This window comes from Eretmochelys imbricata, chromosome 23 (genome assembly GCF_965152235.1).
Source record: "Eretmochelys imbricata isolate rEreImb1 chromosome 23, rEreImb1.hap1, whole genome shotgun sequence".
NCBI classification, from domain to species: domain Eukaryota; kingdom Metazoa; phylum Chordata; order Testudines; family Cheloniidae; genus Eretmochelys; species Eretmochelys imbricata.
Window position 1 is genome coordinate 1,403,718 of NC_135594.1, and position 24,148 is coordinate 1,427,865.

The 24,148-nt window shown below is 49.1% G+C and overlaps 1 protein-coding gene across 2 annotated transcripts in view; it reads left to right on the forward strand.

Moving 5' to 3' along the window:
• Positions 1-24,148, forward strand: part of SIPA1L3 (signal induced proliferation associated 1 like 3) — a 112,600-nt gene that overhangs the window by 29,956 nt on the left and 58,496 nt on the right. For both annotated transcript variants that reach the window (XR_013348630.1, XM_077840083.1), the window contains exon 2: positions 2,116-2,213. The gene's annotated coding sequence lies outside the window, so the exon portion shown is untranslated. The remainder of the gene's footprint in view (positions 1-2,115; positions 2,214-24,148) is intronic.

Sequence of the window (24,148 nt, forward strand, 5' to 3'; positions counted from 1 at the left end):
TCTATCTAACGGCTCTTGGGTGAAATGAGTGATCACCTTTTTCTGTCTGTAATGAGAAAATATTTTGACTGCGTGTTTTCCTCCACTCATGTGGTCAGACATTTGCTATTTATCAATCAATGTTTGTCATTCTGGTAGCATAAGGCACAATAAAAGTCTAGAGGTGAAGAAAAGGAAAAAATGTTCTGATGAATTTTAGGTTTGATTGAAGGGATGCACTTATCTAATAGAGCAGCTTTGAAATAAAGATGTTGCCAGTGCTAGGTTTCATCTGCTGCTGTTTTGCTGGCTGATCAAGTGCCCTGAAGAATATCACTCCGGTGTTCCAGGTCCGTTACAGAGAGGCTGATCGGGTTTTCCCCTCTTTGCTGGTTTAGTTCTCTTCTGTTCATTTGTCCCTTTGCAGCAGTTATTCTTGTAAGTTATTGGTTTTTGGCTAACAGGTTTTTTTATACATGATGGAAACTAAACTGTGTTGGATCACCTGGTTGGTGAGGTTCTCCAAAGTATCCCCCCACCATTCATGTTTCATTTGATGCATGAAATCTGGGTAAATAGAATTGTTTGGTTTCACTTCTATTCAAGACAGAATTCCTGATTCCTGGCTCTCTGAAAGGTTTGCACAGGATACACTATTCTGACAATTTAAATGGCACGAGAGCATTCTCAGAAAGAACGAAACAATTTAGTGTCTGAAATGGCTGTGCATTTCACACACGCACCAGAGTTGTTGCCTTGACCAACATTCAGATCCCTTTTTAGAAGAAATATAGCCATTAAAGAAGTTTGTTTCACAATCCAGATTGTGGTTATGGAGGCTTTGGTGGCAACTGTGACTGTGTTAAAGGTGCAATAAAATTAAAGTCTTCTAGTTTTGGTCTTGAATATTTCTTGAAAAAGGTACTTGGCATTATAAATCTCTGCATGGTTTTATTTCCTAAGGTGCTTCTGGGTTAATATGTGATGTAGTTCTTAAATTAGTATGCCTTCTAAAAAAAAATCACTTTTTCAGATGGCAAGTCAGTTAACTAAAAAGGGTTAAAAATGCAGCATATGTAAAAAGGATTCTGTACTCCTGAGACATTTAAACAGAGGAAGCAGTTGCAGTTCTTATTTCCAGGAATGCTGCTGTTTGCAGTTCAGGGGGTTCGGCCACGGAGCTAGTCGATTCCAGCTGATCTTTCAGCTGTATATACAGGAGTGTGTGTTTATCATCTTGGAATACTAGCATTGACCTTTCCTCCTCGGTGTGTGAACCAAGATGTGGGAGTCAATAATTATGAGGAATTAGTGTTGAAAATTGGACCTGTTTATACATAATCATTAATAGATCTTCAGGCCTCACCCTAAGGTTAATACGTTTCAGGCTGCATTTAAGTACATTGCGTTGTAATAGGGTTACTACCTCTGATAGGAATCCTAGTCAGTTCTCTAAAACAGCAAAAGCAGCTCACTTTAACTCCTCTCTTTACGATGCCATTTGTCTTGTTTCTTTCGACTGAAAGCAGGTCTTCACTGGGTGTCCGGCCCCGGGGGCGAGGGTGTTCAGAAGCTCTTTGCTGAAAGGATTAGTTACAAGCTGCAGTATATGTTCCTTTCAGTCAGGTTCCTGCACACTCCATCCTTGTGTACACAGCCTGGGCGGCTGTTTGAGTTGGCTGGGCCTCCATGCCATAGGTACTAGCACCCTGCGCTCCAGGGGGATGCTGGGTCACTCACGTTGCGACGTGAAGACTTGAATGGCTCAGAATGAAGGGCTGGCGGTGACCAGCAGAGATCAAAGTGTTAGCTCTGTGTATCAGTGGGTATCCACAAAAACAGCGAGGAGTCTGGTGGAACCTTTATTTGTGGATGTCTGCACTCTGTGTGGATGTCTGCGCTTGTCGTGAAGCTCGGAGTTGTCCTGTTAGCAGTAAGGCCTAGGGAGTGAAGCCCGTGATACGCTTCCTTGGGTAACTTGCTCACACAGTTTACAAACAATGAGGCTACTTCTGAAAGTAGCTCCAGTGTAGATATTCACAGCCCAATCCTCTGAGGGCCGTCAGAGCATCATGCAAGAGCAGGTCCTAAGTCTTTTAGCCTCTAGTTTACACACAATCCATCTTTCTCTTTCAGAAGCTTGCCATGGCTCATCTTCTCCTGAGATAGCCTGAGTTACAGAGACCACGCTCCTAAGGCCGGAGGGAATGACATGCTACAGCAAGCCATATATTGTATGTACCTGCGAAGGCCCTTTCTGTCAGTATTATGGTATAAACTCTAGTATCTGCAGAGGTAAAATCTCCACCCTTCTGCATCTCATGAGACTAAAAAATGGAATGCAGGTCTCTTCAACTGCATGTAGTGAAAGACATTATAATCCTCCATAATTAGGCAACATAGTTGAGGTAACTGTTGCATCTTAAGTTTTCAGCAAGTTTATGTAATGCTTCCGTGGATTCTGAACCTGAGCCACGGGTATGGGCCACGCTCTGCCCTCAAATGTCTGAAGGATTCCAACCCCTGCCGCTCTGGCTCTGTTGAGGGGAATTATTTTGTTGGGCTTGCAGCCAAATGTTTTAGGAGGTTAATACAAATGAGTCTGTCTTACAATGAGGAGAAATGTAAAGCTTCATACTAAAATATTTAAACATGACGCTAATGTGGGGAATGATGATGATGATCATTTTTAACTAACTTTGTTAGTAATTGACAGGTTGTTCGTAGCCCAGTAGGAGTTAATATTTCCCTCTGGAGTTTTAACTGCTGTTCAGATAAACAGGAGTAAAATTGGAAGATGTTAAAAGATGGTTATAATAAATTCAGTGTATGCTTATACTTGGCTCTCAGTCTAAGGGGGCAGCATAGACCAGAGTGCTGGAAACTCCTGGCTACATTGCTGGCTATTTTACTGACTCACTTCAGGAACTTGGGCCAGCTACTTTGACCCATATTTTCAAAGTGGCCTGTGATTTTTTGGGTCCCCAACTTGACGCCTTGGCTTTGAATTTTTTCAGAAGTGGCGAGTATCCTACATCTCCAGCTGATGTCCGTGGATGTGCAGCAGTGCTGCATGGGCATTCTGTGATAGACAGAAAAATGAAATTAACCAGTGCAGGTAAAATCCCAGCGAGCGTAGGCTTAGTTATAGCTAAGTATTCTGCACTGAAATTTGCACATGAAGAGCCGAGAACTCCGCACCAAAACATCTGCACTCCAGGCCCGACAGAGATGCGGCATGCAAAGCATGCTGTCTCCAGGCAGCAGACTTGCCTTTGTGTCTAATTGGTAATGTTTCTCTGTGAGCCTTTAATTTGGTTTTGATTTGGGTTTGCTCATTGAGTTGACTGGTGTCCTTGTTTTGCTGCGTTCAGGAGTGCCCCACTGATCAGTGACAAACGGGGCTCTTCTTTGTGTATTGTCTGGCTGTTTTCAGCGGTAGCCCAGCATTGTGCTTTTGGCTCACAATGTGGGAATTGTGAAGGAACGCCGTTCCTGACCGTCCTGGCAGCCAGGGGATGGCACTTGTTTCCAGGCTTGGGAATCAGACCTGCACGGAACATGTTCGCTGACCTTTCACAATGGGCAGAAAGGTAGGTGTTTTGAATTTTAGCTGACAGGAGCCAGCCACGTTACTATAGGCATCTGCCTTGTTTCAGTTTTGTCCTTGTTGTAAGTTGCTTTCTTTACTTTTGTGTTAAGCAGCATACAGTTCAGCAAAGGGGTTACTGCTTACATTTCAAATGTGTTCATTTTCCAGCTCTTCTGTTTTAAGCCAAACTCTGCCTCCTCCCTTTCCCTGGGAGGACTTCGTCTAGTGGAAAATGACCTGTACTGGTTGTGCTGCAGTCTCTAGACACAGCGGGCTACATTTCACGCCCAGCTCTGAATTTCTGGCTCAGTTGCACTCATGGCTGTTGTGGGCTGTTGGTGTGTGAATTTTGTAGTGCGGGTGTGACTAGGGGAAAGCCAGTAGAATGTGGCATTACTGAGCGGGACACAAAGGCTTTCCTCTCAATGCCCTTTTTTAGTGAGTCAAGGTGTGTTATTTGTGTGACAGTTAGCACTGGAGTGCCCAGCCCAGGTCAGAGCCGAACAGGCACACAGTGAGGGACAGCGCCTGCCAGAAGAGCACACCATCGAAACAGACAAGACAAACGAAGGATTGCTGTCCCCATTTCGCAGGAGGGCGGCGAGCACAGAGAGAGTCAGTGACTTTCCTAAGGGGAAAGAGAACATTAAGTGGTAGTGTTGGACTGTGTTAGTGTTCTCTGTGAAATCAGAAGAAGTGTATTGCAGAAAGCAGGTGGTTTTCTTGGGCTAATCAAAAGATTTTTTCTTTTCCCCCTAACCTTAGTATAACCATAATTTAATAAATTTGTATTACAGTAACATCCAGAGGCTACAGCTGGGAGCAGGGCCCCATTGTGCTAGGCATTGTATGTACACAGAGTTTGCAGATGCTGAGGTTTTATGGTACTGGGGCTTGGAAGGGTTTGCATGCCAATTTCTCCCCAGTTTTACAGGGTTTAATGGCTGGTCCCTGGTAGTTCTGAGAGAACCAAGCCCAATGACCAGCACCAGGAGTCCAATATCGGCTCCCATTTCACTGCACTCGCCTCATCTTCCCACTTCCTTAGTACTGTTTTAATCCAGCATTATCGACATAATTTCCTGTACCAGGCAGTTAATCCACAGACTTCAGCAGCTGTGTAAGGAGCTCTGCCTCTCCTGGCTAAGGAAACTGCTGTTTCCATCTCTTGCCTTGACTGTTTAAAAAACCCCCAACGTCTTGGCAAGGGTTTCTCGTCCATGTGAACTGGAGCAGGGAGATGCAGCAGCTGCCCTTCTGAATCCGACTCCAAAGCCACAGCGGGTTTGGCTTGGTCTTTTAGGTAGATAGGCTGTTCTGGAGACAAACAAATGGGTCTGAGACTCTAAAATGGAGGGAGAGAAAATGTTACAAACCTCCCGGTAACATGCCCTGCAACAAACCAAGCAGCTTAATCAGAGGCATGTTGCCTGGTTGCTGATGGAATTTTACAGATTTACTCCCGGGATGCTTCATGTGCAGATAAACGTATTACAGAATCGTAGCCTTACTCCTCTATCCAGTCACACAGCACGTCTGAGAGTTCATTGCCAGGGCTGTCTGTCGTATCCCTCAGCCTCCCTCCTTTATGCTTCTTAGCTAGGATTTTTCAAAGGCACTCAAAGGAGTTAGGCACCCACTGCATAAACTTTAAGGGCAGAAGGGACTGCTCTGATCATTTAGCCTGGCTCCTGGATAGCACAGGCCAGAGAAATGGAAATGCACCCAGTGATTCCTGCAATGGAGAGAATTACTCCCTCCTCATGGCTTGTGTCCGAGTGAAGAGCATTTCTTAGTTTGGGTGGGTCTCTGATTGGTCCTGGCCGGTCCAGGTTATCTAAAAGCACTGATGGTTTATCTGTGGTACTCAAGGACCGGCATACCCTGCTGGTAGGATTCGGGGCCTCTGAACTGGTACAAGATGAGGTCTCGGCCCCCATTTAGGAATGGAACTACAGCCCCGGCAATGCAGCGGAGTGGCTGTTTGCTTGTATGGGTGTGGCGCTCAGAGGCCCACGGTCAGGAATCACAGCCTGTCCCGGGGGCTGCCGGGAGATAGTGCCTTAGAAATCGCACAGCAGAGATAGGAGTAAAAACTGCTCCCTCCCCCCAGTGAGAGCAGCTCGCTGGGCAATGGCCAGCAGGGAGCCAGTGGCCCTCTTGCCTTGCTGTGTCCGGTGCGGCTGCTCTGACATGACATGGAAAGTGGTGCTGTAATGGGGAACAATTATTGCCTTCGGATGCTTGCACCTTTCTCTGCCTCTTCAAACAAAGGCCTGAAGTATCTGTTCACACCACTGGTAGCTTTGTTACTCTGGCCTCCAATCCAACTAAAAATACCTCATGCTGCCTGGCCCTGGGGCATGAGTGGGACGAGATGTGGGTGCACAGCAGGTGACCTGTAGTGGGGAACGTAACGTATCCTGGACAAGACCAAAGAGCCAAAACAAAAGCTCTCCGGCCAGCAGCTCTGAAAGGAGCTTCCCGTGCACTGCAGTTTCTTATGCAACTGGAGTCCTGCGGCTCCAGCGGGGTCCGTGGGCATGCCTCTGGGTGTGTGCACAGGGCAGGGAATGGGATCCTGGGAACTACCATCCTGGAGCAGACCCATGCTATCCCGTCTTCCAGCTGGCGCAGGAGGAGGGGAGACTTCCGGTTCCTCAGAGGTCTCTGAGCCAGTGACTTATGTGAAAAACTGAGCTCTGAGTGTAGGGTGTCATGACAGCACCTAGCTGGAGATTCCCAGCCCCTTTTCCTCCCTGGTAAAGGGCCAGCAGGCTGGGCTTTGCCCATGGCCTTGGCTAGTCAGTGTCCGTTCTAGATGTGTGCTCCCTGGACTAATCTGTGTCAGTGTCCATTGCAGGGCTTCCTGCACCTTCCTCCAATGCAGCCGGTACTGGCCACTCTTGGAGATCGGATATGAGACTAGATGAGCCTGCTGGGTGGAGCTAACCCGGCAGCTCCACGTTTGGAAGAGAACTGCCCAGAACGGGTAGCTGGGGTTGGACCTGGCCCCCCGCTCCTCACTGCACCCCATAGGGAGCTGGTTTTACTTCCAGGAATGTTCTTTATATACTGGTTACATTTCATTGCCTAGAGATGCTCTTTTGCCGGCCTTCCTTGGATAACAGTCACTGGAGTTTTCAAAAGGAGGCTGGATAGCCATCTATCTTGGATGGTTTAGACACAACAAATCCTGCATCTTGGCAAGGGGTTAGACTAGCTGACCTTTGTGGTCCTTTCTAACCCTCTGATTCTGTGTCTAGCTTTGTAATTATGCAGCTGTTGGGGGAGACACCTGCAACCCCTCACCTGCTTTTGGGGGATGAATTTATGCACAAAAGAGCAAAATATGAACTGGCTTATCATTCGTAATGGCCAAATATTGACTTTGCTCTTGCTAATCCTCAGTGCACATAAAGGTGGCTACTCTGAGTTAGCTTAGCTGGAAAGAGACTGACACTTGCATTTGAAGAAGTGTCTATGAACTCCTGTTTCCCAGTTTCTCCCAGTGCTTGTCTGCTCGGTGCACTTAGGTCTATGTTTCAACACTAGTCTGCCTGCCCTTGTTGTTTCAAGTGTGGGAATCTCAACTTTATAACCACCCTTAGAGTAGGAAGATTTGACTTTGGGGAAGGCTTTCTAAAGTGCACTCAGACACCAAACTCTTATTGATGTTCATTGGGAGTCAGGCACTGAACTGCCATTTGTACCTTTGAAAACCCGCCTCTGTAGCTGGCAGGCCACGGTTAGGTTCCTAAATCTGCATTTAGACACCTAAATAAATGGCTTGGCTTTTTGTGACTGTGTTGAGCACTCATTGGGTCCCATTGATTTCAGCCTCCACTGACTATTATGGTGCCCAAAAATGACCTTGGAAGCCTGGCTTTGGGAATCTTGGCCAAGGTGTTTTCCTTTGTGCTGGAGCATGAAAGGAAAGGTCTTTCCTCCCACGATAGTAACGAGAGCTTGAAGGATGTGTAGAAGATAGATGAATGATCTTAATAACTACACCGGAGGTAGTCTGTGATGAATAATTCTTTGGTAACTCTTGGTCATATGCCTGCTGCATTATTCCAATAACAGCTGTTATAAAGAACTAGTCAGCGTAGAGATGTTCAGTGTATTCCCTGGTGGGGAAACTGAGCAGAATCTGCTGACCTTTGTTATCTTCAGAGGCTCATTGTTTAGGAACGTTACTTAGGGGATGCCGCATCATCGCTCAGATAGTTCTGACCATCTGGGCTGTCCAGCGCTTTCACTCTTACTGATGATTTCTCATGTCCTGGAGGAAATGCTGTTGCAGAGAGAATTGTGAGTAATTGAGAAATGACGTGCTGCGAGTTTCCTTCGCTTTGCAACCTCAGTGCCTAGAAGACATGTGAATGTGGAGATGGGAAAGGAAAAGATTACTCAGAGGAAATCTGGGGCTTTCTTCTTCAGCAGGAGTCACAGCTTAGTCAAGAGGTCAGGAGTCAAGCTCATCCCATTGCCGTTGGGTGAACCATCTTGGGGGTGAATTTGGCCCAGGAATCTAGAACTGAACACTTCAGTGGGATGAACTGCTGGTCCTAGAAGCACAAGCCTCAAAGCCTGAGAATTTCCTTATTTGTAATGTGGCAATAAAGGAAGAAAAGCCACCTGATTATCTCTAGGTGCATTGTTTACTTCTGTCTCTAAAAGGGCTCCTGGGAGGAATAAAGGTTTATTCCGGTGCTTCCTGGAGATGCTTCCAATTGACATTGCAATTACTTGAGGTAAATATAGATTATACAAGTGTTTTGTTTTGCTTTGAATGAACTCCTACCAAGGCTTTCCTTTGAAAGTCCAGACTGGGATGGCATGCGGATGAGGAACTCCTTTGGAATTTAACCCTCTGGAGCTTGTTCATGCAGCATGCTCCGACTGGATCAGACAGCATGTTGCATCTTGGGTTACTTGCTTCTGCTTTAGTTTGATTTTGTTCTGCTTTTGTGACAGTTACCAATATGTGCAGATTAGATTTTGGAACTTGATACCCATTTTGTACTGGGCTCCAATAGGCATGTGAATGGCTTTACCCCTAGGATCCAAAGAAAACATGCATGGCATTGAATTTATTGGTGCAATACATGACTTGAAAGAGCTAAGGAGGGGATAGGAGAAGCTAAAGATGTAGGTAACGCAGGTGGTGAGAAGTGGGTTTGTAAATCAGACTGTAGACCGGGAGCCTGCCACCTTTGCCTCTGCAGAATTGTTTTCTTGGTTGAATAGTCTATCAGAATGGAAAAGAAATATTTGTGTCCCTTTGAAATGCTTAAGCATGTCGCTACATAACGCTGTGTGGAATGTACATGGAATTAATTATCCATGGATTGTGAAGTACATTTGAATAAATCAAAGGAGGTGCTTTCTGCTAGGAATCCTCCAAATGAAATTAACGTTTAGATGCTTGGTCTGTGAATCATTTGGCATGGGGACAGGGTGACTTTCAGGTAATTGCTTTTAATAGCTGAAGTCTATATTTAAAAGCAGGTAATTCTGACTGTGACAATTTGACCCTTCAGATTGTTTTTCCCTTCACACTTGGATTGAGTGGGCGGGTATAACTTTGTAGCTGCTTTGTTGGTTTAAACATGTGTAGTTCTGTTGGGATGGATTTGGCCCTCTCTCTACTCAGGCTTTGAATATATTTGTACTGCAAAGGGTCACTGCTACGTGCCCGTTAGAAAGCCAGAAGAGTTGGGTTGAAGGGAGTGCCCTGGGGAAGTGGAGGGATAATCAGTATATCCTGATTACTGGCTAGTTTATTGGTGTAATTTAGAGACGCTCTTGTGGTTAAGACTCTGGAATGGACTTGGGAGATCTGGGTTCAGTTTCGGCTCTCCCACAGACTCGCTGTACGACCTTTGCTCTGCCCAGAGGTCACTTCCCCAGCTGTAACACGGGGTGCTCAGCCTGCCTTTCTTCTCCCACTCTTTGCGTCTTGACTATTTAGGCCCCAACCCTGCGACCACTTATTCCGGTGCTTAGCCTCACCACTGTAAACGGATTTCAGATCAGTGGCACTACCCAGTAGTTAAGCACGTGCATAATTGTTTGCAGAATTGGGGCCTCAAATTGTGAGCACTTGGAGTTGAGGACTAGCGTTCTAGGCTTATGTACAGCAGGGCCCTCATGGTGGTGCAGGCCTGTGGGCATTGCAGTAATAGAAACACACAGAGAGGGTATTCCTGTCTCTACAGCACTAGGGGCTTCCTCAAAAGAGGCAGAGAGGGTTTCCCTGTTGATACGTTGGTGCATACTTTTGTACTTATGCTTAAAATGACCAGTTACATGTAATGAAATCTTCTAAGCCCTGTCAGATCAGAGTAGCTCTCCTCCTGTCTTCGAGTTACTGCACAGTTCAGAGTGCGAGATGTGCCCAATTTATTTTTATTTTAAAAACCTCTTTAAAAATTAGACTGGGAATTAATTAGATCCGAGCAGTCACTTGAATTCTAAAATCACACACCAACTGTTCATGCAACTTTTATCATGTTGCAGGAGGTAGAATACCTTTTCCTCATCACATTTACTTCGGTTGCCGTTGCCGTCCTCTCCCACCGTGTTGGCCTGGCAGCCCCAAAGAGCATCGCCTATATCAATAGTATGCATAATTTATGCTAATATCTGCCAAGCCATCTGTTGCTCGCTTTTTATTGACTGACTGAATGGCTCTTATTCAGTGTAATTATTCCACTGTAAACATCCCTTTTATCCTGAAAAAATGAAGTCAGTCTTTCAAGCACTCTCACTTTTCTCCGCTTTCTTCAACAAGTCTGTCTGTACGTGCGCGCGCATGTGTATTTTTAACATTGGAATCAAAGCCTTCTGCATGGATTTTCTCCGAAGCGGAAATGCTGCTCGGTTTATGCAAATACAGAGTTTACAGTTTCTTTTAGTACTAAATCTAAGCAAAGCTGCTGTAATGAAATTGAGCACTGCTCAACGATTCCCAGTGTGTCTGTGCTCTCGGAATCCAATTGTACGTGAAAGCTGGCTATCTCGTGAATTGCTTGAGCTGCTTCTTCGTGTTTAGGAGGCATTTCTTTGGACTTTTCGTTCTTTCCAGGCTGATTTCTGTTGTTGGCCTCAGTACTTCACTCAGTCACAGTTGTAAATTGTGAATCCGTAAATAATTACAGCTGGTGACCAATTAAAACACTCTCTGTTTGTTTGTTTTCCCTGAACTGTGGCAGAAGGAGGTGAGTTGCATTTCCCATGACCCCTGCAGCAAAACATAGCTTTTATTTAACTGGAGGTGGGTCAGGCTTTCACAGGAGCAGAAGATCGCAATATTGTCCCGCACGTCAGACTTCAGGAGTGCATGATGATGGAGAAGTCAAAATGCATCTCTGATGGCCTTATGTGGCAGACGTTTGTCTTTGTGATCAATTTCAGGGTTTCTAGTGTCCAGGGGCAGCTTCTGAGCATTGCTGGTGAAATATTTTGCCCTCTTTCAGACTGAGTCATAAAGTAAACAAAATATTGTATCCGTTGTAACGAAGTGCAAGAATCCAGGAACTGTTACCTAGGGGAAAATCTCATTAGGGTGCTCTGCCTGTTTGTTCTCACTGCAGTTAACGATGGAATTGCCAACAATATCAGCAAACGCCTCTGAAAGTTCTTACTGGCCATAAACCTACTGTGTCTTAAATCCATGGCCAGCAATGAGTTCTGGGGTTGCATGTGTCTGCATGGCGGGTGGCTGCTCTGAGTGAAGAGGTATTCCACCAGGATGAATCTGGCCCCAGGATTTCCAGTAAAGATTTTTATGGCTGGGATTTCAAAGGAGCCTGTAGGAGTTAAGTGCCCAACTCCCTTATGCCACTTGGAAATCTGACCCTAAATCTGCTATAACTCTTTCATAAAGAAAGCGGAGTGAGATTTTCACTTAGGAGAGTTAGGAGCACAAGTCCCAGCGAAAGTCGGGGCATCTTGTGCTCCTGATTTCTTTAGGTGCTTTTGAAGTCCCCTTTTCTAAAGCCTGGACCTGATGCTAATTGGGGTTGCAAAGTCACTTGCTCTGCTGTAAAGCTGGTATGAGACCAGAATCGGGCTCCCTTTTCTTTATCTATTTCTCTTTTGGCCCCGTTTCGTTAGCTTCCGCTCCGTGAGTTGTCATGGCGAACAGCCCTCCAACCTGCTTGCGTGTCTGATGCTGGAGACCAAATGGTCATCTGGCCTCTCTCTGACCAAACAGCCTGCCCTCTGGTCCGATAGCCATCTGGTCAAGGGGACAGTGCAGGCTAGAGCACATCTTTTCTTTTCCCTTTGACAGCTCAACTGAACGCTGAACATCAATGGTTTCTCTTGGGAGCCTGGCTGCCTGGTTTCATGCATCTGACACGGATGCACTATAGGAAAACCTGTTGCTTAGGGTTCTCAATTGAGTAATTATTGGTGTGACAACATGCAGGTAGCATCTGTTAGTCTGGGATAGGTTGCTCCGAGCTTAGTGGGTTTCTACATGGCGCCCGTCTCATCTTTCCCAGTGACGACAAAGCTGCTGCTTCTTGGGTTTCCACTGTGCCTTTGATTTCGTTTAAGTTTGAGGAAAACTGCTCTGTATTAATTCCAAAAGTATCTAATTAACTAAGCATCGTGCTCCGAAGTCACTTACTTTGTTTTACACAGTCCCTCCCTGTGTGTATTTCCCAGGTCTGTGGCTGTCTATGAGACTGGTTTCTGTGCAAGTTTCTCTGCCTGCTGTGGTTTTATGTTAAATCTTTTCTTCTCGGGGCACTATGCTGCCTTCTCAGAGCTCTGTCTAGTGGCCTAAGCGTTGTTTAGGGCCACTTGTGCCTTGTTAGTATTGCTAGAGAGACCAGGTGGGTGAGGTGTTACCTTTTGTTGGTTCTGTTGGTGAGAGAGACAAGCCTTGCCACTTTCACAGAGCTCTTCTTCGGGGTTGTGGAGAACTTTAGGAGTGATTCTCTGTAGAAGCAATGGGTGTCTCTCACATTTATTTCTGGCCTTCTGTTTAACGTTCGGGGAATGCCTGTTTTAATTGGGATGGTACCAGCATTGAGGGATAGTGCATAGGTATATGACTAGAATATGAAATATTATATATATAAAATAGCAGAAGCAATCATGTTGGGGTTGCCACCATCATACCTGATGTTTAGGAGATTTTCTGTGTTGGGAGTTTACTGGGTGGGACAAGATGCCAAGGGGGAGTTAAAGGGGTTGAACTATGCTGTTGAATCGTTTAGTGGGAGTTTTGTTGGGAGTGGGCAGGAATTAATTGTGGTCCAAGGAGCCTGCCCTGGTGGCCCAGAGAATGAAGTATTTGAAGCTTATTTTATTGGGTTATAGGAGTGCCTAGGGGGCTTTAGCCTGGGGGGGCCTTGCTGTGCCGGGGTGCAGTATAGACATGCAGCAGCCGGGAGTGCGGTACAGACCCTGCACTGAAGAGTTTACAACCCAGACAAGACAGAGTAAAGTGGGTGAGGAGAAAAGATTGTATCTCCATCTGACCGATGAGAGATGGGAACAGGCATCTTCCCTGTAGAGACAGCTATTGAATTGATAGGTTGGAGAGCCGCTGGTGCAGCAAAGTGGGTTTCAGATCCTGACTCGACTGGCTTTTCTGCAGTTTCTCGTCTTGCGTAGGGGGCTGTGTAGTCGGATTTTTGAGACTGTGTAATAGTACTTATGTCCAGAACGAATCACGATACGGATCAGCTGCCGGATCCGTCTCCCACGCCGAATTTTCCATAGGAGCCTGGCGGGGTGGGGGTGGGGGTGGGGGTGGGGGTGCACACCCACCTACAAGCCCAATTTGGGAGAGAATTATTCCCTCACGTTCTTTTAGTGGCTCCACCTGTCCATTCTGCTGCCAGCGTGGGCTTGCCTCGTGCACGGTTGTCAGGGAATTTTTTCCCCTCAGCAGTACCTGATGGGGTGGCCCAAGTGCCCTCTGTGGACATGTACCCCTGCGTGCTGGTATGGGAGGGTGGAGCTGCCCCTGGCCCCACCTTAGTTCCTTCTTACCACCAGCGAGGGTTGTTGGAGCAATTGCAGGCCTGTTGTGACAAGTGCTTCGCTCCCTGTTTTGTATACATATCCGACTATTGTTTGTTAGTTGGGTTTAGTGTAGCCAGATTTTAGTTGTAGGTTTTGGTTTGGGTCACTCTCTCGTTCAGTACCAGGATCAGTACTGGAACAATGCTCCACTCACAGGTTAAGTCCTGCCAGACGTGCGCTAAGCCTACGCTGGTCAGCGACCCACACCCAGGTGGTTTGAAATGTTTGGGAGAACCCAACTGTGCCAAGAAGTAATTTGCCTCTGGGGCTTTAGCATAACCAGCTCAATTCGTGGCAGGGCTGCTTACCTTCCAGGGAAACGTTAGCGGATCAGCTGAGCAGGTCCTTCTCCAGTCACCACGAGTGGTCATTACACCCAGACCTGGCCAGATCCATCTTCTAGCTTGGGGGGCTCTCCAAGTGGACCTATTTGAAACAAAGACCATCAGAAAATGCCATCAGTTTTGTTCCTGGGGAGGTCTCGGCCCAGGCTCTCTAACAGATGCTTTTCTCCTGTCCGGGAAGAATCCCCTCGTTGTACGCCTTCCATCCGATTCCGTTGCTGCCAATGATCTTGTGCAAAGTCCAACAAAACCATCCTTGTCTCATCCTTATAGCCCTGATTTGGCCTCATCAGCACTGGGACTCTACTGACCTTATCAGTTGAGCCTCCACAGTCTCTCCCATTAGACCCAGATGTGATTTCCCAGCACCACGGTCACCTCCTCCGTCCCAGCATGGATGCTTCCTGGCTAACACCCTTTGAAAGATCCTGTTTTAAGGACATTCACAAAGTGCCTCTGAATAGCAGAAAGCCCTCAATGAGGAGCACTTACCTGGCTAAAGTGGAAACCCTTCTCCATTTGGTCCCATCAGAAAGGTGCATCTCCAGAGCAGGCTTCCTTGGACCTGCTACTGGACTGTCTTCTCTATCCAAAACAGAGTTTGGCTGTTAGCTTTGAAAGGGTGCATCTGACAGCTATTTTGACCTTCCGTGTCTCGGTGGCTAGCAGATCCCTTTTTTCCAACCCCATCATCACCAGATTCCTAAAGATCGTATCCACACGTGCAAGATCCCATCCCTCCCTCGGATCAGAACGTGTGCCTAGCAAAATATGCAGTAATCTAATAAGACTTAAGGAGAGCGACTTGGATTTACATCAGTAATTGAGAGCAAAATTTGGCCCCTTCTCTATTATATCTCTTACGGTGGTGCGGACAGGCTCCGGTGGAGATGGTGGCAGCGAGCCATCATTGTGTTTGTACAGCACCCGACGCAGAGTGACTTTTCAGGGGATCAGAGACAGGAAGAGAACCCAGGCATCCTTACTCCCAGTCCTGTGCCCTACTGCCTGGGCCGTGCTGTCCCACGCTGCAGATGTTTCCTCAGCGCGGCAGGGATGGGCAGGGCTTGGGGGAGGGGCTAGAAGGGAGTGTGAAGGGGCGGCAGGGATTGATCTTTGAGGCAGGCTAAGGAGGAGAGGCTGGCTGCAGGCTGCATGTTCCTGGAGTGCGCCATAACACCGCTTTGACAAGCACTGCTCACTTCATTATTTAGAACGTGGTGTACTGCCTGATCTCCATTGACGCTGCCTTGGGCTGCTCTGCAAGGGCGTCAGTAAGGCTAGCGGAGACTGGTCATGAATCGGCGATGTGGTATCCATCTTTGAGAGCATCTCTTCAGAGCCTCACTGCGAAGGGTATCTGGTGCCGCAGGAGCTGTGCCGCCCAGCTCCCGCTCTCCAGCCAAGGTGGCAGGGCTTCTGCAAGCTGGGGAGGGCGGTAAACCTGCAGTGGGGACTCCTGGGATGAGTGAATGAGTGATGGGAAGAAAGTTGGCTAGATTGTCGGGCTCAACGGGTAGTGATCAATGGCTCCATGTCTAGTTGGCAGCCGGTGTCAAGTGGAGTGCCCCAGGGATTGGTCCTGGGGCCGGTTTTGTTCAATATCTTCATAAATGATCTGGAGGATGGTGTGGATTGCACTCTCAGCAAATTTGCGGATGATACTAAACTGGGAGGAGTGGTAGATACGCTGGAGGGTAGGGATAGGATACAGAGGGACCTAGACAAACTGGAGGATTGGGCCAAAAGAAATCTGATGAGGTTCAATAAGGATAAGTGCAGGGTCCTGCACTTAGGACGGAAGAACCCAATGCACAGCTACAGACTAGGGACCGAATGGCTAGGCAGCAGTTCTGCGGAAAAGGACCTAGGGGTGACAGTGGAAGAGAAGCTGGATATGAGTCAGCAGTGTGCCCTTGTTGCCAAGAAGGCCAATGGCATTTTGGGATGTATAAGTAGGGGCATAGCGAGCAGATCGAGGGACGTGATCGTCCCCCTCTATTCGACATTGGTGAGGCCTCATGTGGAGTACTGTGTCCAGTTTTGGGCCCCACACTACAAGAAGGATGTGGATAAATTGGAAAGAGTCCAGCGAAGGGCAACAAAAATGATTAGGGGTCTGGAACACATGACTTATGAGGAGAGGCTGAGGGAACTGGGATTGTTTAGTCTGTAGAAGAGAAGAATGAGGGGGGATTTGATAGCTGCTTTCAACTACCTGAGAGGTGGTTCCAGAGAGGATGGTTCTAGACTATTCTCAGTGGTGGAAGAGGACAGGACAAGGAGTAATGGTCTCAAGTTGCAGTGGGGGAGGTTTAGGTTGGATATTAGGAAAAACTTTTTCACTAGGAGGGTGGTGAAACACTGGAATGCGTTACCTAGGGAGGTGGTGGAATCTCCTTCCTTAGAACTTTTTAAGGTCAGGCTTGACAAAGCCCTGGCTGGGATCATTTAATTGGGGATTGATCCTGCTTTTGAGCAGGGGGTTGGACTAGATGACCTCTGAGGTCCCTTCCAACCCTGATATTCTATGAGTGCATAGAAACACCTCTAAAGAGAGAGAAGGGGTGTGGACAAGCTGGTGGAGTTCAGTCAGCTCCCAAAAGTCATCGACAGCCTGGTCTCAATCCAGAGCTGCACCACTTTAACTAGGAGTGACTTGAAACCGATTCAGTTAAACTGGTGCAATATGTTGTTTAAGCCAAGCTAGTTTGTTTTGTTTACCACTTAGGAACAGACTTGAGACAAACTGAATTAAGCTGTGTCACGGAGTCCCTGGGTGATGCTCTGGAACTGCTCCCCATGAAGCCAGTCAGGACTCTGGGGAAGTCTCCTTTCTGTGAGCAAGACTGTCTTCAGGACACAAAGCTCACACAGCTTCCACCTTCCTGGGTCTGACCTTGGAGCATTCAGCATCCTCTGCCCCTCCGTGCGCTTCCCACAGCAAGTCCGCCCAGGTGGGGTCCTGGGGAAGCCAGAAGGTCCTGCCCGCAACTCCGCAGTCAGACGGGACTCTCAGCCAGCCAGTAAAACAGAAGGTTTATTAGACGACAGGAACATGGTCTAAAACAGAGCTTGCAGGTGCAGAGAACAGGACCCTTCAGCCGGGTCCATTTTGGGGGCAGTGAGCCAGACAACCAGGTCTGCCCTTCACTCCATGTCTCCAGCCAGCCCACAACTGAAACTCCCTGCAGCCCCTCCTCCTCTGGGCTTTGTCGCTTTCCCAGGCCAGGAGGTCACCTGATTCCTTTGTTCTCCAACCCTTTAGCTCTCACCTTGCGTGGGGAAGGGCCCAGGCCATCCGTTGCTAGGAAACAGGGTGTCGGCCATTTTCTGTGTCCAGACCCCTGCACACACCTGCCCTCTAGGGCTCTGCAATGATCACACACCCTTACCCCACCACCTAGATACTTAAGATCTGCATAGGAGAAACTGAGGCACCCCCACACTATTCAGAGGAAACATTAATAATAGTCCCACTTCGTCACAAGCTGCTCTTAACCCGAAATCAGTGAGTATACCCCTGTGTGAGCTAGTTTAATTAAACTGGAGCAAGTTCAGGTGTGGACAAGGGCTAAGAGGCTTATTGCATTAAATGAGGTGTTTGAAGTAGCAGCCTGCTGTTCTGTATTCATTCTACAGACCAAGATCCTCTGCATCCAGAGCCTCACTTAGCTGCATTCCTGCAAGCAGAACCCTTGGACTAGCTATGGAATAGCTCTGGGGCTGGCTCTGGGATAGCTCTGGTATCCCCAGGCAAGAGATGCTGCCTGGGCCCGATTCTCTGTCGCCTGTTGCCTTGTGCAGTCACATACACCTGTGCAAAGTGGAAGTGAAATGTGACCATCACAACAGCCGCATTGTGCACCTGTGACACACAGCTCAGGGCAGCAGGGGCCTGGGCCCTCCATTTAACTGCGGGGCATCCCAGGGATTAAGGGGAGATCAGACGCCAGACTGACTCAAACTGAGAGCTCTGACGTCTCGGACAAGTCCGCATCTTACTGCCGTGCTGCAAGGACCGCAGCTCAGCGTCCGCAGCTCCCATTGGCTTCAGCAGATGCTCCGAGTGCTCCGCCCTTCTGAAAACCAGGCCTTAACCTCCAGATGCCCTCTCCTCGGGAAGGAGGACTCGGCCCCTACATCCTGCTCCCCTCTCCACTGAGAGTCGTAAGCATCTGTCTGCACTGACGCTAATCACTTTCCTGTCACCCCTTTGTGTTGTGACAAATGAGAGATTTGACTTCAGGTGGGGAATGAGCAGCAGCAAGCACAGATGCGCTCTCGGGAAACAAAGGATCTGTTTCCCTCACAAAGGTTCATGGTAATGGAGCATCGGGCGAGGATATGGGGAATGTACAATACACCAACAGGGCTGTATCTATATCAGTGGGTTTCAAACTTTTTTTCTGGGGACCCAGTTGAAGAAAATTGTTGCTGCCTGCAACCCAGAGGAGCTGGGGATGAGGGGTTTGGGCAGTGGGTTGGGGTGCAGGGGTGAGGGCTGTGGGGTGGGGCCAGGAATGAGGGGTTCAGGGTGTGGGTGGGGGCTCTGGGCTGGGACAGGGGGTTGTGGTGCGGGGGTGAGGCCGGGAATAAGGGGTTCAGGGTGTGGGAGGGGGGTCTGGGCTGGGGCTTGGGGTGCGGGAGGGGGTGGGGCCGGGGAGGAGAGGTTTGGGGTGCAGGAAGGGGCTCCCGGTCAGCAGCGCAGTGGGGGTGCTAAGGGAGGTGTCCTGGCACCGCAGACCACGCTGTGCCCCGGAAGTGGCCACCAGGAGGTCTGGCTCCTATGCGGAGGGCTCCATGCAGCTCTCACCTGCAGGACCGCCCCCCCAGCTCCCATTGGCTGGGAACTGGCCAATGGAAGTGCAGAGCTGGTGCTTGGGGCAGGAGCAGCAGGTGAAGCCCCGTGTCCGCCCCGCCTAGGAGCTGGACCTGCTGCTGGCCGCTTCCAGGGGCACAGCACAGTGTCAGAACAGGTAGGGACTAGCCTGCCTTAGCTGGGCAGCACTGCCCACGGGACTTTTGATGGCCTGTAACGACCCAGTGCCTTACATTCCGCGACCCAGTACTGGGTTGCGACCCGCAGTTTGAAAACCGCTGATCTAAATAGCTTGTCTTTACTACCTTGGAGCCCTTTGGGACGTCGAATCTCCTACAGATGTGTTAGCGTTGCCTATATGAATAAAGCTGCAATACTTCGAGCCCATCTAGAGGTGTGCTTGGTGCAGGACAGTAGGCAGTATGCCATGGCTCCCATGTCAAAGTACCTGCTTTACATATGGGGACAGGAACTCCGGCTCTGATCCTACCTGTGCAGGGGGGAGATTTCTCAAAGGCCCCAAGGGTAGCTAGGCAGTGTAGGGTAGGATTCCCAAAAGCACCTTGCTCCTTAGTCACCCAGGGGAATTGTGGGAAGGGATTGCAGGACCGTGACTCTCCAGTGTTATCGCAGAGCTAACCTGTGCCCAGAGTGGGCACTAGCCGCTACCTCAAAGGTGATGTCTCTCAACTCGAGCCACATGCGGGGACAAATACTCCTGCTGGGCTCCTGCCAATCCGCAGGCCAGGAGCTGGGCTGGCAACTCCCAGGGCTGGTCTGTGAGCCTCCCAGGAGAAACAGGAGCTCAGTCTGCCCAATGTCCCCTCCTGATCATGGTGACACTCCACAGGCCTTCGCCTGCTCCAGCCCTGTTCTGCACTCCTGACCCCGGGTCTGACCCCTCCCTGTCAGTTTCTGACGGTAGCCCCCGCCCATGCCAGCCAACTCATGTTACTGGCACCGCTGCACGTGAGGGAGTAGTTAGTGTGGGCAGGCGTCAGTGTGAACACTTGAGCTATAACAGAAGGGAAGATAAGCCCTTAGGCACATGTGAAAATCCCAGCCTGAGCCCATGGGAGTTGGGTGCCTGACTCCCATCTGTGCCTTCCTCAATAGCACACGCTTAATGTGAAGCACATAAGCTGTCACAGCTGCCTAAAACTAAACAGCATGAGAGCTGGCAGGCCGGGGCCTGGAGAACCTGGGGGGACTGTCCTGACCTGTATGCTCTGCGCCGTGTTTAGCCAGAGGCAGGGACTCCCGCAGGCTCAGTGACACTTGGGCTGAGCTTTGTGTAAGGGGGGAATAGTCCCGCTCTTGTGGGGAATTTTCCTGGCTTCTGCACGACCCCGGTGAAGTGGGCTAGCGAAAGGATCTGAGTCCTCACTCCCACTTCCTTTACGCAGTGGCCTCCCTGCCCTTGAGGACTCCCCTTCCACTCTCCTGTCTGGCAGAGTCCTCGTAACCCCAACAAGGATTCCTGGGGGGCTCGACCCCCAACCCTGCTGTGGTCACCTGGGACAGGGGCTAGGGTGTCCCCACTCCGGGGTACTCTCTCTGCCCTCGGCACTTCTCTGACCCACTGACTATTACATACAAGTTAAAGCAAATGCAAGTTATTTAATCAACAATTAATTTTAAAAAGAATAAGGGAAAATGGGAAAGGTTAAAGGAAACACATCACCCCGCTCTGTGGCTGGGAACATCACAAACAGCGTCTCTGGAACGTCAGGGCAGTTCACAGTCTGCTCCTTGTAAGTCCCAGGCATCCTGCTCCGGCCCTGGCCGTGCTGCAGGGATGCTGGGGGTTGGACGCTTGCTCTGGTGGTGGCCACACGCTCTCAGGCTCTAAGTGGTAGGTCCCTTCTTCCCAGTGTCACCCCCGCCCTGTTGGGGTTACGATCCAAGCCTGGCCTGCAGAGCCTCTGGGCTGAGGCGTCTCCCTGTGCGGGGCCCGCTGCCCAAGGTCCCCCTCGCTCTCCCCAGCTGCTCACCGCACCCAGCTCTGCACTGCTCCAGCCCCAGCTCCACCACTTGGTCTCTGCACGGCTGCTGCTCTGCCTCCAGCTCCCTGGGCTGCTTCTCTGGCCCCTCTGGCTCTGGTTGCTGCAGGTCTGCTCCCAGGACAGGTCTGCTCTGCAGGCTGCTTCTGTGACTCTGCTCCCAGCACTGACCTGCTTCCTGGGCTGCTTTTCTGGCCCCTCTGGCTCGGGTTGCTGCAGCTCTGCTCCCAGGACAGGGTCTGCACTCCCTGGGCTGCTTTTCTGGTCCCTCTGCATCTGGCCCAGCTCTGCTCCCCAGCTCAGCTCAGGCCCCTGTTTTCTCCTTAGCTCGGCCCCACTCTGTCTGACCCAGGCAAATCCAGCTCACATGGAGGACGGGACCTCCCTGGCCTCCTGACTCCCTGATTAGCCTGCCCACCTTGTCATTCAGTCTGACCTGGAGCATTGGCCTCTCCCCATTGTTCCTGGGGACTATCAGTCTCAGGGTCCTGATTCCCCATAGACCATTCCCCTTTTAGTACTGGGAGCTAGCCAGCCAAAACACCCCCACTGAATGTTAATAAGGAGGCAACAGTCCCCTTACATTTGGGTGAATTTCTGTCTTCAACGTGACCAGCATCTAACCCCCTGTTCATCCTGCCCAGTGGTGATGGTCTCTTCAGGAACTACCACCACCATGTGCTGCTTCTAATGAGACAACGTGGGCATGGCCCCTTCTCAATATGTCATTGTATGAAAGGCAGGATTAACACTCAGTCACGTGCTGCTGGAATTAGCTGCCCCAGACTCCAGGAGAGAACCTAATTTCAGTCTCGGTGCAAACTCTTGCAGCCCTTCCCCAGCGCGCTGGAATAAATCCTTGCTTTGTGCAGACACTTTGGTAGATTAATCAAAGCCCTTACATTTCTAGATAATACAGGGATTTCAAATCATCAGATTGCACCAGTTTGAAGGCTTCCATGAGGCCGCCCTGTCGTCATGGTAACCTGCTGTTCGGATTTAGGGATATATTTTAGAGGGTTGGACTCCCAGATCCACTTCAGAGTTCTTCCTCCTTCAGAAAAACGTTCCTGACTCTGTGGGAATTCCAGCCAGGAGCTCCATAATGTACACATCAGTGAAATGACAATGCTCAGAGCCCTTCATGCTACAGAGTACATAAAAATGAAGGTAGATCAAAGGTGCATGTGGCTTTTCAGTCTCACTTTATACTTATCAGCCATTTATACGTGGTTTATGAAGGGTTAAAAAGTGATGCCTCTGGAAGATCCTTCGCGTCAACTTGCCGCACTAATGCCAACATCCTTGCTGACGCCAATGTCACCAGCATGGAAGCCATGATCCTCATGCACCAGCTTCAGATGTGTGCAGATGCCAGATTCTTGCCTCCCAAAACAAGTTCTCTACTCTCAGCTCACCCGTGGTCAGAGATCCTGGGGTGGCCAGAGGAAACGCTACAAAGACACACTGAAAGCACATCTTAAGAAAACTGATGTGGACATCCCAGGCTGGGAGGAGCAAGCCACCGACCAACCCAAATGGCACCATATCCTCCATCAGACAGCGGCCCGCTTCGAGAAGTGCCTTGCCCTTGAAGCCGCAAAGAGAGAGAGAAGGAGGGAAAAAGAAAGAACTTTCTCCTAGTAGGCAGCTGACCTGCCAGGAAATGTCTGTACCTACCGCGGGCACATTTACGGTTCCAAGATCGGACTCCTGAGTCGTCCAGGACCCGTATGTAAATCCATAGTAGAGATCATCCTCGAATTGAGGGATCGCCAATCCATCAATAAAGAGTTAAGAAAGGATTATTCGCTATTACTAGCCTGTCATAAACATGACTAACATGTTCTAGGTGGTTACAAGTGTCACAATAGGAGGGGTTCTGGTTGGTTATAACCAACCTCTTGACTTGTTGGACTCTGACAATCTCTAGTAATTGCACAACCATTTATTAAAACATCTATTATTAACCCTTAACAAAATGTGTATGATGACTTTAGCCACGTTTCCGCATGCCCTTGGGTGGGAAGCACAGAGCCTGTGAGCTGTAGAAGAGGGGAGACCTATATCTCGCTGTCATCATTATTTCTCCTGACTAGATCCAAGGGCTTGTCCTGATCATCTCTTGCCAAATTAGTGGCCAGTGGGCATTTCCAACTTTCTGGTGGCCTGGACCTGCTAGAAAAAGGTCTATAAAATCCTGACTGGTGTGGAAAAAGGTATTGAAGTGGTATTGGTCTTTTCACAGAACACAAAAACCAGGGGTCATGCAATGAAATTAATAGGCAGCAGGTTTAATACAAACAAGAGGAAGTACTTTTTATCACAGCTAGCCAGGAACTCGTTGCTAGGGCATGTTATGATGGCCAAAAGTATAACTGGGTTCAAAAAACAACTGGATAAGTTCAGGGAGGATGGGTCCGTCAATGGCTATTAGCCAAGATGGTCAGGGACCCTACCTCGTGCTTGGAGTGACCCTAAACCTCTGAAGCCAGAAGTGAAAGACAGGTGGCTCACTCCATAATTGCCCTGTTCTGGACACCCCCCAAGTCTCTGGTCCTGGCAGCTGTTGGAGACAGGCTACTGGGCAAGATGAGCAGCCTGGCAGCTCTCATGTTCCTCAAGCCAACACGAAGAAGTGCAGGTAAAACCACCCTGAGCCCGAGCTGTGCTAACTAGTACAGGGAACGCCACAACTTGGAGCTAAAATAAAATGACCAACTCCTAAGTGTCTAATACAGGTCTCCCCTCTAATTTCTTCTGCAGCTGAGTGTAGAAGTGCCGGGAGTCAGGCTGAATGAGGCTCCCGGGGGAGGTGAGACTGTCCTGAGCTAAATGGGGACGCTCCATCTCTGTAAGTGGGGAATCCAGCTACCTCCACAGTGCAGATCTGTTTTCCTCGTCCTTCAAGTGTATTGCTGCACGGAAGAGAAGCAGTTTAGCATGAATAAATCACTCCATCAGTCTGAGAATAGGCATGCAGCTCAAGTGCTCATGCATCGTTTGTTTCCCTGAAGGGACGTAAGCAGCATTCCGAGCAGCATTTGTGTTTGGAAACGCCGGTCCAGCCTATCTGAGTTCATCCTATTTAACCTGGGAGTCTGAGTCCCACATAAATGGATCAAAGCGCCATGCGCGGATCGCATGGCAAAGGGACAATAGATACAAAATCCCATTCACATCCATAACCTTCTGTCCCGGTCAGAGCAAGCAGCGACTTCTTTCGAGCTGTTAGAGGAGACGGTGAGCCAGATACCCGAAAGACGTCCAGCAGCTCCCATTGCTTTCAGCATGGGTGAGATTCTGCTCTGTGCTCAGTGAGAGCTGTTGGGTGCTTGAGAATCCTGCTTAGAGC